The sequence below is a fragment of the Gopherus evgoodei genome, chromosome 8, assembly GCF_007399415.2.
Source record: "Gopherus evgoodei ecotype Sinaloan lineage chromosome 8, rGopEvg1_v1.p, whole genome shotgun sequence".
Lineage (NCBI taxonomy): Eukaryota > Metazoa > Chordata > Testudines > Testudinidae > Gopherus > Gopherus evgoodei.
Window position 1 is genome coordinate 107753557 of NC_044329.1, and position 14445 is coordinate 107768001.

Sequence of the window (14445 nt, forward strand, 5' to 3'; positions counted from 1 at the left end):
GGAGGACCATTGAAAATCTTGCAGGGTAGCTGCTAGGTCTGTGTGAAGCTCCTTTTAAAAATCCTTCCTCAATCCTCTCCTCCCAGTAGATGGCAGCTTCGCTGGACCCTGAGACAACTTGGGAACAAGGCAGGAGAACAGAGGGAAGGGGGAGGCAGGGACGGTAAAGTGCTCCGAGTCCTGCTCTGAAGTCAGCACTCCGCCGTCTCAACCCCTTTCGCTCCGAATCCGGTTTCTGGCTACACTCCGGAGTGAGACGTTACAGCCGCCGCTTGACCGTTTCCACTGAAGAGATCCTAGGACAAGATTCGAAAGGTAAGACGCTTTCCGATCTCCTTCGAGAAAATTCACGTTAGCAGTAGGCTTCCCCATACCTAGCACGCCTGGTTTGGCCGCTATAGGCGATCAATAAGCGCAGAAAGTTTTGTCTGGGGCGAGGCACTTTGCAGAAGGCTTAAGGGGCGTTACAGAGCTGCTTCTTTCTAGTCACAAAGTTTTAGGGCACATTTTAAGTGCAGAGGGTTTTTTGTCTCCTTGTAGACGCTTCAATCCCTGCCGGGTGTATTTGATGCCGGGTGTATTTGATGCCCTAACGAATCCTTTGAAGGAAGCAAATGAAATGTAGATGTGTGACTGAGGAAACAGGGGAAAACACTCTCACAAGTCGAGTTCCATCAGAATCCTGTGCCATCTGGTTGCCGATTGTTGTGGACGCTCTTAACTCTTCTCCTTCGAAAGAGTTTTATTCTGGTTTTGCTTTATTTGGAATGTATTAGTTTACTCCAGAATACAGGTGGTGAGTTGTTGTTGTTTTAAAAAAATCTTGCAGTTTTAAAAATGTAACTTTCAGCAGATGGCTACGTGACTAAAATTCAGACCCACTGATTCGTTGAGCTAAAGGGTAGGTTACACCACATGTAAGAAAGCAGGTCACAGACATGGATTTTAATGCTTCATTTCCAATCTCCGAACTTCTGTCAATCCTGTTCTGGCAGCTCCCTCTTGAGCGCCCCAGAAACACAATTAGAAAAGGAAAAGAGGTTGGTTTAGGTTTGGGCTTGGCTGTGTAAACACACCTTTTCTTTTACCGCTCGCTTCCTTTTTCGAGTCTCTCTCTTTCCTCTTTCTCAGGTTTTCTTTTTTGCCCAAGGGCACACACAGCTAACAACGCATCTCTTCATTTGTGGGAATCAAAGTAGGAGACTGTAAATTTCACGCCATTTACATAATGATGTTTAATAAGCCAAACAGCCTGGTGAGACAGAGAGAGAGAGAGCCGGAGGCAAAAATCAGATTCTGGGAAGAGACAAAAGCCCTTTGCACAAGAAAAGGGGCTGACACCACTGTCACTAAAGTTCAGCAGTGGTTAGGACAGGTCTCTTCTGCCAGGCGCGCATCCGAATGGGAGTGAAAATTCGGATTGTGCATCTGGCATTAGAGTATAAACCAAAACGGAGCCCAAACTGATCAGAAGTTTAACACCGAATTTCCCTCCCCTCCCCGTGCCTTTTAAATATTACTGAGCTTATAGTGAGACCCGAAGGCAAAGAACTGCTCTCTCGCTCCCTGTTTTCTAACGCAGAACTAGAGCTGGGAGGGTAAAGACAAGACTCCGAGAAGCCCACTTAGGAAGTGTATAAACTCAGGACGTGCGTTGTCAGGCGCAGTTAATAAATGAAGGGCTCAGCAGTCGAAACCTATTTGCACCTCCATTATCCGGCGAGCCAAATGGGGATCCGCATGCATATTTTACCGCAAAAGATCTCATACGTCTCAGCCAAAGTCTTCCCTCGGGCCATGGCATAACAGATAGGGGAGGGAGGAAGAAGGATGAAGGCAGAGGGACAGGCATCCATTCATCGCCACTTCTTAGGCAGGGAAGTAAATGTTTAGCCAAGTACCTTCTGTCTAGGCAATCGGCTATTTACACCCTCCCATTCATCAGCACACGTGCTTAATGCAGATACGTGGTGTGTGTGTGAGATACACGTCTCTCCCCTTACACAGCGCATCGTCACACGCGTGTGATTACAAAACACGTTACAGCACCTGCAAACGTGAGCATCGAAAGTAACTGTGTCAATTTCCTTAACCACCAAATTGGACCAGGCAATGGGGTCCTCAGGTCCTGGGGAGGGGGATGAGAGGATGGGGTACAGAAAGGACAATGCAGTAGGTAACACACACGCCTCTCCTTTTTCTAAATGAGCTATCCGGATACAAATCCTGTTCTCCGTGCCCTTGTCCTGAACGAGAAGCTGCTTGTGGAGGAGAGCGGACTCTCGAAAACTTTTGCTAGCTTCAGAAACAGACACAAGTCGGAATCGGCTGTGCCTCTGAAGGGCAGCCTGCACGCAGGCCTGCGGCTGACAGCTGCTTGAAGTGAGAATAGTTGGAATCAAGGGCTTTCCCACTTAAGTGATATAATTATTAATCGATGTGAAACGATTATGAATAAAGAGAGCGACCAAGCCGGTCTGGATGCCTATTGCCAGGGAACTTCGCGGCCCCGCACAGAAAAGGTCCCGAGTTCTGTTTTTAATTCGATATTTGCAGGACTTATAAAAAAAACTAGCTTAAAGCGAACAACTTTGCAGCCTCCCTCTGACGCACCCAGATCAGGTGGGAAAACTATATAAGTCCTCCACGTAGAGCAGAAACCTCTGCCCAATGCCGTAGGGTATTATAACTCTTCAAAGCGATGCGAAATTACGAGGCAAAGACCAATGCGTTTGCTGTTTTTGTGTAAAAACGTTATGTTGGTATTTCTGATGTAAAGGAATCCTCTTTCAAGAGGAAAAGCCTCTCCTTATCAACATATTCCTATCTTACAGCGATGGGTTCATTACTCTAGCTAAACATTTTGGAGCGCTTTTGGACAGTGCAGCCGAAAATATCCCATCTGTATTTAGACACAAATACACAGCAGCGTGGACGGACTTAAGCTTTCTCCAGCTACCCCTCTTTTCATCTATCATTCTGTACGCGTTTCTGTTGGGATCGATTTGGAAATAAGACGAAAATCTGTGTGTGTATAAAATGATCGGAAGTGTATGTGAAATAGATCTACACACACTTATATGGAATATCATTTAAAAACTATTTCACTTAAGTCTCATAGATTCACTTTTTTTTCCTTAACATGGAACAGGAGACTTTATTTTACCGTTTTAAATTCTTCAGGTCTTCCTGGGTGTAATTAATATTCACTTTTAATTCTCTGGAGTGATTGATTATATCTGTGTAGTTTAGTTCAGTTAAGAAACTATATAGATAATATTTAAAACAAAATCCCCCCCAAAAAAGTTCCCAAGCCATTGCCCCGGGTGAGGTGAACTTCTGACACTGTTAACAACTTCAAAAAAAAAACAAAACCACACCTTGGGAGAAGGAGAAAGCGGAACGCGGACTGAACTGCGAATGGTATCTTCATTTAAACTCAGCAGACTGTTTTGGGCTAAATGCATTTCCCCCATCAGCATTTCACTTTCATTTTAGGGAATGCAAATCTGGGCAGAAAACTTTTCCTTGTTTCACTAAATTCAGGACAAAGTGTGTGGTGACCGGAGGGTGGGAAAAATAATTACTTGACAGTTTGAGGGTTAGCGCTCAAAGTTTTATTCTAATCTGATTACACCTCTGAAGTGGAAGCACCTTTTTGCCCACCTCTTCAGAAAACACACACACACACACACACACACACACACACACACACACACTTCTGCTGTGAAACAACATTAGGACACGTTCCCGATCTTTGAACTGGCTTCTATTGTTTAATAATAATAATTAATAAATCCCCTTCTGTTCCACTTGGTTGGCTCCTCAAGTTTTCCATGTAAATGACAGTAATAAATATCTAATCATGCCCCCCAGCTATAGTCGGTTCTCTGAGCAGCCCTCATTAATGAAACATCAAGTCATGGAAAAGTTGTTTTTTTTTTTTTGGTTCCTGTAAACGATTTTCTGAGACATTATGGAAACAGTGTTTAGGAAGCCACAAGAGGACAACGAAAACTGCCCACAATGACAGTGCTGCTCATTTATTTTTAAATTAAAAAAAATGTGCATTTGGGACATTGCTTCATGGCTAGTTTCTCCTTCTAAATTAGCGGCAGTGTATGCACAGGAATCATCTTTCTTTTGGCATAGACTGAAAACAGCCTTGATTCATTTAGGGATTTAAAAAAAACTCAGAAACAACCACTCTCTTTTGCGGTTCATCATTACGAATCTTTTAGAAATACCTTCAGAGCAAGCACACTTGTAGCACACACTTAAATGTCTCCCAAACTCTTTTTTTTGTGGAAAGGTTTACAGATAATTGTCAAATATGCTGCTGTCAACCCACTATTTTTATTTTAAAATTCGTTATTCTAACTAAAAAAGAACATTCCCGGAAATTAAAGGTAAGGAGGAGCTATGATGCATTGCGAAGTCTATTTTCTTTTGCAAATGCAAATGAAAAGCAAAGAATTAAACGGAGAGTAGACAAAATAAATGGAGCCTCGACAAAACAGAGCAGGACAAATACAGAAGAGACAGAAAATACAACCCCCTTTTGCTCAAAGAACAAACAAACCAGCTTGACTCTGCCCACGAGCAGAACTGCGCTTTTAAAAAGCATTTGAAACCGATCTCTTAAAACGAGTGTCTCGAAGGGGTTTCTCCACAGAGAAGTGGCATGTGCCCCTCAAAAGCACCGTTCCCAAACAATTAATAGGGCCGTAAAGAGCTTTTAATGCTGATGAGGAGGAGGATAAGGCTAAAATTAAACCATGAGAGTTGGATTTGTTCTCCTCATGCTAAACAAATGGAGTGATTACACTCTTTCCAAACGCATCAGTCACACTACATTAAGAAGCAGAGAGCTAATTATCCCAATTAGGAGGCTGATTTATAATTAATGGCTTGGACCAAGTGATAATTGGATGTTAATGGATAACAGTTTTGTCTGGAAGTAGCCTCTAGCTTCCCCTAAGGCAGGGGTTGAGGGTGGGTTCTCCCCCTTCTCTCTTTCCTCCTCCTTCTGCTGGCAGCACAAAGCAAATGAGGAAATAAATCTGTTTTGAGATCAATCATCATGGAAAGGGCTTGGGGGAATTGCTTGCAAGGGGGGTTTCTGGTTTGAGAGGCCTGATGCAAACAGAGCCAGAAGAAGTAGAATAAATATCAAGCAAAACTGCAAGAACAAACCTTCCAAGTCACTTGCCTACCTGGGATCCTCCTTAGCTTTGGGTGAAGTCATTTCAGGCGGACAGCCCAAGTCAACAGCAAATAGCCCCAGATCCTGTACACAGAAGAGATGGCTATTGGGACAATCCCTTGCAGGTTAGTTTGCTGTAATCTGACTCCTTATCACTAGAAATACTGCACTGGATTGTCAAAGGTGTTCCGCTTCTGGATTTCACCTCACCAATTTGCTCTTGAATTTAAAAAAATTCCTTCCTTGAGGTTATTTTTAGTGTCACTCCCTCCAGATTTTAAACTGTGCCACCATCACAGGTAAGGGAAGAAATGGGCAGTTTAAATGCCCAGGGCCTGAGTCTGATCTTACTTTCACCTTTTTTGCACTACATTGATTTTAGTGGAGATTTAACTGATTTTGAGTCCTTGTCTGGGACAGCAGGTAAGCAGGCATACTTCAATCCTCTTGAAACCATTCCCCAGCCTGGAGCATGCAGTCAATGGGACTAAAGCACATGCTTAAAGTTAAGCATGTGCTTAAGTGCCGTATGCATGCTGGACAGTTTGCCTGCATCAGCACCTTTAATGGTATGATACCAGAATTTGGTAGCAGCTTCCAAACTTGTAATGATAACCAAACTTTCAGGAGAACCGTTTTTTCGTTTCCCCCTGATCTATGCAGTTCTAGGGGCAGATTCTGCTTCCATTTATGCCAGTGCACCCAGGGGAGTCACTCTACATGTAACGCGAACACAGAATCTGGCTTCATGCCTCCACTGCAAGCAGAGTTCAAACGAAAGGTGTCTTTTATCAACCTCAACTCAAAAAAGATGCATTAGAATGGAGAAAAGGTGCAGAAAAGAGCAGCAAAAATGTTTAGGGGGGATGGAACAACTTCTATCTGTGGAGAGATGGAAAAAGACTGGTCAGCTTAGAAAAGAGACCGGTGGCTAAGGGGGAATATGACAGAGGTCTATAAAATCATGACTGGTGTGAAGAAAGTGAATAGGGAAGTGTTATTTACACTTTCACATGACATAAGAACCAGGGGTCATCCAATGAAATTACTAGGTTGCAGGTTTAAAACTAACAAAAAGAAGCACGTCATCACATAACACACAGACAACCTCTGGAACTCATTGCCAGGGGATGTTGTGAAGGCCAAAAGTCTAACTGGGTTCCAAAAAATATCTAGATAAATTCATAGAGGAGAGGTCCATCAATGGCTGTTTGCCAAGATGGTCAGGGTTGCAACCCCATGCTCATGGTGTCCCTAAACCTCGAACTGCCAGAACCTGGAACTAGACAATAGGGGATGGATCACTTGATAATTGCTTTGTTCTGTTCATTCCCTCTGAAGCACCTGGCACCAGCCATTATTGGAAGACAGAATACTGGGCTAGATGAACCATTGGTCTGATCCAGTATGGCCGTTCTTGTGTTCTTATTTCCACTTAACTGCACTCACAGCCCTGATCTAAATGAAGGTTACTGTTATGACAAAAGTACTTGAGGCATTGGGGGTGTGATTGTCCTTACATTAGCTTTCTACCAGTGTCACTTGGTTGATTTCAATGGAGTTACTCTTGATTCTTCCTTGTGTGAAAGAAGGATCAAGGCTCTGCATCTCTCTGACCTTCAGGACACATCTCACAGCTCCTCTTCCCTCCCTGCCCTCAAGGCACTTAAATAACTGGAAATGTAAGGGTGGAAAAACTATGGGGGGGGATGAATTTGAGTTTCAAGTCACCTTCTTGATCGGGTGTAGGGGGTTGTATTAAATTGTACAGCTGCAGTTGGAAAATGATTTGTGCTGGTCTTTTTACATGGTCAGAGATGCCTGGAGTATATGCAAAGCAGCTCTTTCCCAGCCTATCTAATCAATCTAAATAAATCTTCAAGTATCCCTATAAGAAGCTCTCCTTACCATTCTGGAGTCAACTGGTACGTGCTATAGTGCTCTGACGAATCTTTCCACAGTCAGCAGGAAGCCGGATCTTTGTCCATTTCATATGGCAGTATGCATCTCTCTTTCCTGGGCATCAACCCCACTATCTGTGTCATAAAGGAACAGAACCAAAAGTTAGAAGAGGCTCCCCCTCTTCAGGTCCAGAGAAAGGGACAAAGGCAGGATGGCCCAGGCAAGTTTTGCACAGTGTTTGGTTTTGTAGCCGTCGGATGATTACAATGGATTTTGTTCCCAAAACCAGCAATCTCTTTCCTAAACACCAAATGCAGCATAGCAAAGAGGGTGAACTAGCTCAAGAGACACCAGACCTGAATGGGGACCTCTCTCAGTTTCAGTTTTGTCTTTTGGATGGAGATCAGAGAGATCAAAGCTAAAACAAGCTGCAAAAAAAAAAAAAAAAAAAAAATAACTGCATGAATAGTGTTAGGCCAAACTTTTCAAATCTGGTTGTGTGAAATCTGGTTGCATGAACTCCTAAATCCATATTTAAGCTCCTCAATAAAAATAGCTCAATTTTTCAAAGGTGGTAGGTGCCTGCAGCTTCCATTGATTTCAACAGGATTCTGAGACAGTGGGGACTTCTTTAAAATGAAGACACTTATTTAGGTGCCTACTTAGGTGAATACTCACTGATTAGTTCAGGAGTCTATATATATTATTCATTTTATTTTAAATGATGGACTTAGATGTCAAAAAAAATCATAGTGAGTGACATGAGAACAGTCACAGCGACATCATTAAATACTTTAAAAACAAAATCACGAGAGACCTGGTTGTACAGAAAATGCAGATAAAAATTAAGATACTGAAATAAGCCAAAATGTTTTTCATCATTATATAGTGGTTGCTAAGGCTGACCTACTTTTCTGAGAGACCCACTAGATTCCAATATTGTGAAGCTACAGAGGAGAAAAGAACCATTCCTCTTTGTGAGTTTCTATAAAAAGAGAAAAATGTGGATCTAAAAAACTAATTCAAGAAGTTCAATACTGCAATTTTTTAAAAGCAATTACCTATTTATTACATGAATTTAACTGTTGGGTTTATTCTGAGTTAATCCAAACTCTTTTTTACTGTGGGCCTGATCCAAAGTGCACTGAAATCTTTCCATTGACCTCAGTGCGTGTTGGATCTGGCTCTATAAAACCACTATTGCAGATTGTACAGCAATGCATCTTCCATAAGACTTGGTGTCATGAGTTACAAGTATGGAGAAGAATATGGCTGATAAATTTTATTCTTTTACTTAGTTTTACTCTCTTAGTATTTGGAAGATGCATACAGGAATCCTTTAGGATGTTCTAAAAGACACTATAAAGTACAAGGTAGAATAATAGGATGGCATGGGGGTGGAGAGGGGAAAAAGATCCTAACAGATTAGTCTATTGGGCCCTGGAATAGTCTCCCAAAGAGAGTGATGTAAAAACCCCATTGTTTTAAGTCTTTTAAAATTAAATTGTACAAAACTCTGGAAGCAGCCATGCTGCAGTGATAAGGATGGTCTCATGGGTTTATTCTGTCTCCAGTTTCGGAGGTGCTAAAGTGAACAGGGTAAACGTGTCAGTTAAGGAGAAAGAAGCACTGTGCATCTCCTTGTAAGATATGACTGACACAGGGCTATCATGCCTGGTATACATTACTTCTTACATTTTAAATTGCCTGTTGATGGGTAGAATTTACCCACCTATGCTAGATTCTTATATTGCATTCATCACAGCATCTGAGTGCTTAGAGGAATGGGAAGCATTAGATGAAGCTACAGTTATCTCCATCTGCTCTATTTCCATGTTACTATTATTTAAAGTATTGATCCCATAATTAAGGTCACACAAACAGCCACAATAATTTTCCTCCCTCCTGAACCAGTCATTGAGTATTCACTGCAGCAGCAAAGGCTTAAAGATTATTCCATGGGCAAGAGGGAAACTAGCATTAATCCAATGCCAAGATTGTGAAATCAAGTACTGAAAGGTCAGGAAAGAAGTTCCATACAAAAGCTTCTCCTCCTGGGATATTACAATGTCCCGGAGTTGTAAGTGTTGTTGGACAGTCCTAGAAATGTAGGGCTGGAAGAGACCTCAGGAGGTATCTTGCCCATCTCTGCCCTGAGGCAGGATTATACCTAGACCACCCCAACAGGTGTTTGTTTAACCTGACCTTAAAAAGCCTTCAAAGAAGGGGATTCCGCAACCTCCCTAGATAACCTGGTATTTGGCTGATCTTTGCAAGTTTTGAATAAGTTAAAACACTTAATGGTATCCCATTCATCCAAACCAGCTTTAGTATGAGCACAGACACCTAACAGAAAAGTCCATTGTGCATTGCATCCTCATTATTAGAAGTTGTAGACCTATTATTCTGGTGAACATCTATGAGGAAAAAAAAAATCTTTCTATGCTCATTAAGTTCTCCGCTTCTAAACTAGATTTCTTCAAAACTGGCTTATTCCTTAGATCTTCGTGAGATCTAGAAAACAAGCAATGTTTTAAAAAAATGCTTTAGCTATGGGTGTGTTATTGTTTGTGCACAAGATTTCTAATCAAAACATAAGGGGAAACTGTACATTGGAAAGCTATACATTTAAAACATGCATAGACTGAATTCCGATGCCCAGATTTCCAAGAATTCATCCTCATAAGGTCCAACTCAAAAATAATTTGCCGACATTACGAACAAGTCCAGAGGTGCTGGAACAATTTGCATAGTGGGGATGCCAAGAGCCATTGAATCAAACTGTAAAGCCTGTAGCTAACAGAAACCACTTCAAGCCAAGGGGTGTGGCAGCCCCCCTAGTTCCAGCATCTATGTGAACTGTAAAAAGAGTGCTACCACTTCCACTTTAAAGCAATGAATCAACGGGGCTACAGAGCCGATTGCAAGATCAGAGCCCCAGGTCTGCAGCACTGAGGATTTTTTTCTCCAAGGAGGCATCTTATTCCAAATAGGGGCCGTAGCTTCAAGCAGGATGACTAACTCCTTGCACCTAAAGCCACCTTTTGGCACAGAAATAGACAAACAGGGGCACCCAGCTTCTCTAGTGGCAAGTGTCCATGGGCCCAATTCTGTATGGTGCTGATCACAGCAAGGTGTTCTCAGCTCCCACCAAGATCAGGATGACATCTCAGAGGATCAAACCCTGAGCTAACACTGAGGCATGATCTCCCATTTAATAGGAGTCAAACACGCTGCAGCCACAACTACTTTACAGACAGAATTAGCCACAACTTTTCTCATGCTGGATGCCAGCAGCCATATAGAACTGCAGGCTTTGAAAAGGTCTAGGTCCACCTATTTATGCAGTTTTGAAAACCCCACCTGCCACTTTTCAGAAAAGTCATGTCATTAGCCTTTAAAATAAGTCCATTTTACATAAACAAATGGAGTGGTAGGCTTCAGCCAGACAAACCTGTGCAAACAAGACTTGTGAACTGCTAGCCAGAAACATGTTGATGGATTCTTTGATTTTTATTTTATTTATTTTTGCATATAAACTGTCAGGTTACACATCTAAACTGCTTGTAAATTGACAGTCACTTGATTGCTTGGTGCTTTAACGCTAATAAAAGCCACAGTTGTGAGCCAATGTCATATTGCAAAGCAAAAAGCTGCAATAACATAGCTGGAGTCGACGTGGCTTAGGTTGACTTACTGCAGTGTCCATGATGAGAGACTCTCTCCTGTCGACTTAATTTGTTCCCAGTGGAGTACCAGGGTCGACTAGAGAGCATTCTGCCATTGATTTAGCAGGTCTTCACTAGACCCACTAAAATCGACCCCCTGGTGCATTAATCACTGCAGCAGCGATCTGTGGCAGTGTAGACATAGCCTCAGTTTGGATCCAAAGTAAAGTTCCTAAAGCTTTTAACTTCCTTTGGTAGATAAGGAACTCTTGCTACTTTGACTAAGTATGTAAGAGCTTCAGATAAGATTGCAACTATATGGGCACATTTTCCCAATTATGTGGTTTCATTTTTAGGGTAAGAATAAGGAAAAAGAAAGAGAGCCATAACATATATATTTACACAAATTTCCTGTATCTGTAAACACAAGATTGAAATATTCAGTTGACAACTAGTGTGCTCAAAATAAGAGAGAGACTAGATGTCAAGACAACGCTTGAGCTCTAGTCCCAAGTAACTTGCCGAGCAGTATTGCCAAACTTAAGCATTTGAAAATCAGTAGTCGGGGCCCCCAGAATCAGGAGATTGGCTTAAAAATCAAGATTTTTAAAAATTATATTTGCAGGTTCTTTTTATTTGCCTTGGACCACACTTTCATGTTTCTCTTTCTCTGGGAATACTAGAAACTCACTTCTTTAAATGAAAGTGGAGAGTCTCCCATAGTCACATGACTTCAGGAGCTGGGGCTTTGAGGAAAAATGCCACGTATCATAAGAGCCATGATAAAATCGCAAAGGCTGGCAAACCCTGGTTGGGTGACCTTGTGCAAGTTCTCATTCCTTTGTACCCCAGCATGTGAATTTGTAAAATCAATATAATCAGAGTTCCCTACCACATAAGGGTATTGAGGTTTGTGCAACATTTATGATACCTCTGGAGATCCTGGTGTGATACTTAGAGTGAAAAAGATTATCATTATAAATATACTTGTTATGATATTCCTTAATCATAGTTCTCAAAACTACTGGACAATATAATGAAAATCTGCCTAATATTTTATTCCATGTATTTATGTACAAGAGACTATTGTACTGGACCTATATGCAAATAATTCAATTTCACTCACTAAAATGCTTCAAGATCTCATTTTTTCTTAAAATATTGTCATAGTTTTAAGAGACCTTGGAAATGAAGGTGGGGAGGGGGAGGAGGGAGGGAACAGATGCGGTGGTTAGATCTGAATCAGCAAGAAGTTTGAATAGAATTTACAAAAATCCATGTAGAAATCTGTTTTTCTTTTCTGTGGGTTTACACTTAGCTGAACAGATGAAGCTGAATTCTGGGATCATTCATGTCTGTGCAAACTGGGACAGTAACTCAGTTTAGGTCCCTCTAATTACACAGGTGTAAAAATATTGCAGGTAAATCAGACTGGAGTCCTTCAATATCGAGAGCTGTCCTCAACAACACCTTTATTCCAGTATTTTAACAAAATTCTTTGAATTTCATTTTTATGATGCATGACCCTCACTCTCTTGGAAAGCTGAATGAGGAAAATGATGGTGTTGCAATATTTCAAATAGTTATTTATACTACATCCACTGCAAAAAAAAAAAGTTTCCTTAGACATTCAACACATTCTCACAAGAGCAACAAAACTGATTGAAGACTTACTGTTTATTATATGATGTGAATTTTGGACCATCTGGATCTTAAAGATTTAAGCAATAAACGAAGAAATTGTGGAAAACGTCTTGCAAGGGACATTTATTTATAGCTCCCTAGACATGTAATGCATTCAGCACCAGAGACGTACAAAGCCTCATATCTGGGGTTAGAATGTGCCTTTTTGCATATTTTGTCAGATAAGCATAAGCAGAGAGATTTGCTATTTGTCTCCCTGACTTAGTGTGGTTGTACCCTAAAAAAGGCAAAGCTAATAAAAAATGGGTAAATATTTCCATTTCTTGCCATCATTTTATTTTCAGTACACCTTATTGATTGGCTGCAGTTGTGACAAAAGTGATATTAATATGGAGATACCATCTTTTATTTCAGTTAAGAATTCTGTCGACTAGGCACAAGCCAGGCTAGACTCCATCTCTGATGGTTGCAGAGGTTATGCTGCTAAAAAAAATAATTAAAAAACCCATCAATAGCTTATCTTTTGTCACTGCATTAAGCAAACATAGCTCTCCTCACACACCTGGAGCAGTTCTGTTGTGGAAGAAGGAGCACATTTTAAACTGTGACTCTTCTGATTGTAATTGCACTGTAGGCCCTGCCATCATTCTGTGCCTGGATCTCCCGTTGAAGTCGCTGGGCTTTTGCAGTGGCAGGTGGCTAGGTTATCAGATACTGGAGTGAGGAGCATGGTATAAATACCCAGAGGATCTCACCCAGTGGAATCTTTTCCCTGACTCCAGTGGGCTTTGGAACAGACAGATGACGGATCTAAATTACCTGTGCCTTTAGTGATGTCCCGAACCTGAGGGATTGTGTAGGCTGCTCCTGGATTCTCCCCATAGCAACAGGAGCCAAGAGCCCTTTGCTTTGCTGGGAGGTGGCTGCGTGTTTTTAATGATCATCCCCATCTGGCTAGGAAACTGCAGCCTTTCCTCCCAGGAGCCCAAGAATATTATACTTCAGTGCAATATACACACAGGCTACCTTTGAAGAGCACTAGGAAAATCCAGCTGGTGTAGATTGTGCTCAATTGCTTCTGCTTGTGCTCCATAAAGCGCTGTCACAGTTAGCACTAGCTTTTACAATTCTGCAGACTGCATTTTGCTCAGAGGTGCAACCCAACCTGTTAATTTTGAACCTAGAAAGACCTAAGTGTGTTTTGGTCCTGGTTAACCTCCTCTCCTTACAAAAGAACGCACCTGAGATGCTTTCACCACTAATGAAATACTAGTCCACCTATGGCTCTGGAATTATTTCTGCCATTGATCCATTAGCATCAAAATGTAACTTTTTTAGCCCTCACTAAATAGGCATTACCATGGCACAAATCACTGTAGTATCTGAGGAGCTGGCAAATTATCAATGGATTAAGCTCTGCAGCACCACTGTGAGGTGGGGAAGTATTGATTATACCCTTTCAAAGAAGGGAAACTGAGGCATAGAAGCAAAGTGACTGCTACAAGACCCCCGCACCACTCAGAACGCTCATCTCAGAGCACTGTGCCTTAATCCCAAGACCATCTTTCCCATCTAACTTTAGGATGTGTGATAAGGGTTCTCCTTCCGCAGGGCTTATCTGCATGAGGAAACGGACCAGAAAAGCTGTTGCAGAATAGCTCCAAATGGGGATGTTCTCTTCTGGAATAAAAATCACACTGTTCTGGAATAATTAGTTGTTTCCAAAGTGGAGTAATTATTTCCAAACAGAGCAAGTTTTATATCAGAATAGAGGGTCCTCACAAGAAGCCTGTTCTGCAATAGCTTTTTCGATCAATTTATTTTCCCATTCGAACCTCAAGCGAAAGTCTGAACTTTTATCTACGCAGGGAAATTGGATTCGCAGGCTGGAAGGAGTGTGTGGTTTTTTTGTTTTTTTTTAAATGGACTTTGCTTTGTCAGTTTCATGTAAGTTAAATTTAAATTTGGCTTGCTCACTTAGACTACAATGGAGACACTTTAATCAAATGACAAATTAAAGCAAGC

General features: G+C 41.5%; 1 protein-coding gene across 1 annotated transcript in view; it reads left to right on the forward strand.

Annotated features, from left to right (window-relative positions):
* Positions 1 to 278: 278 nt before the first annotated feature.
* DMBX1 (diencephalon/mesencephalon homeobox 1) overlaps positions 279 to 14445 on the forward strand; it is a 31186-nt gene continuing 17019 nt past the window's right edge. The window contains exon 1 of the mRNA XM_030573214.1: positions 279 to 315. The gene's annotated coding sequence lies outside the window, so the exon portion shown is untranslated. The remainder of the gene's footprint in view (positions 316 to 14445) is intronic.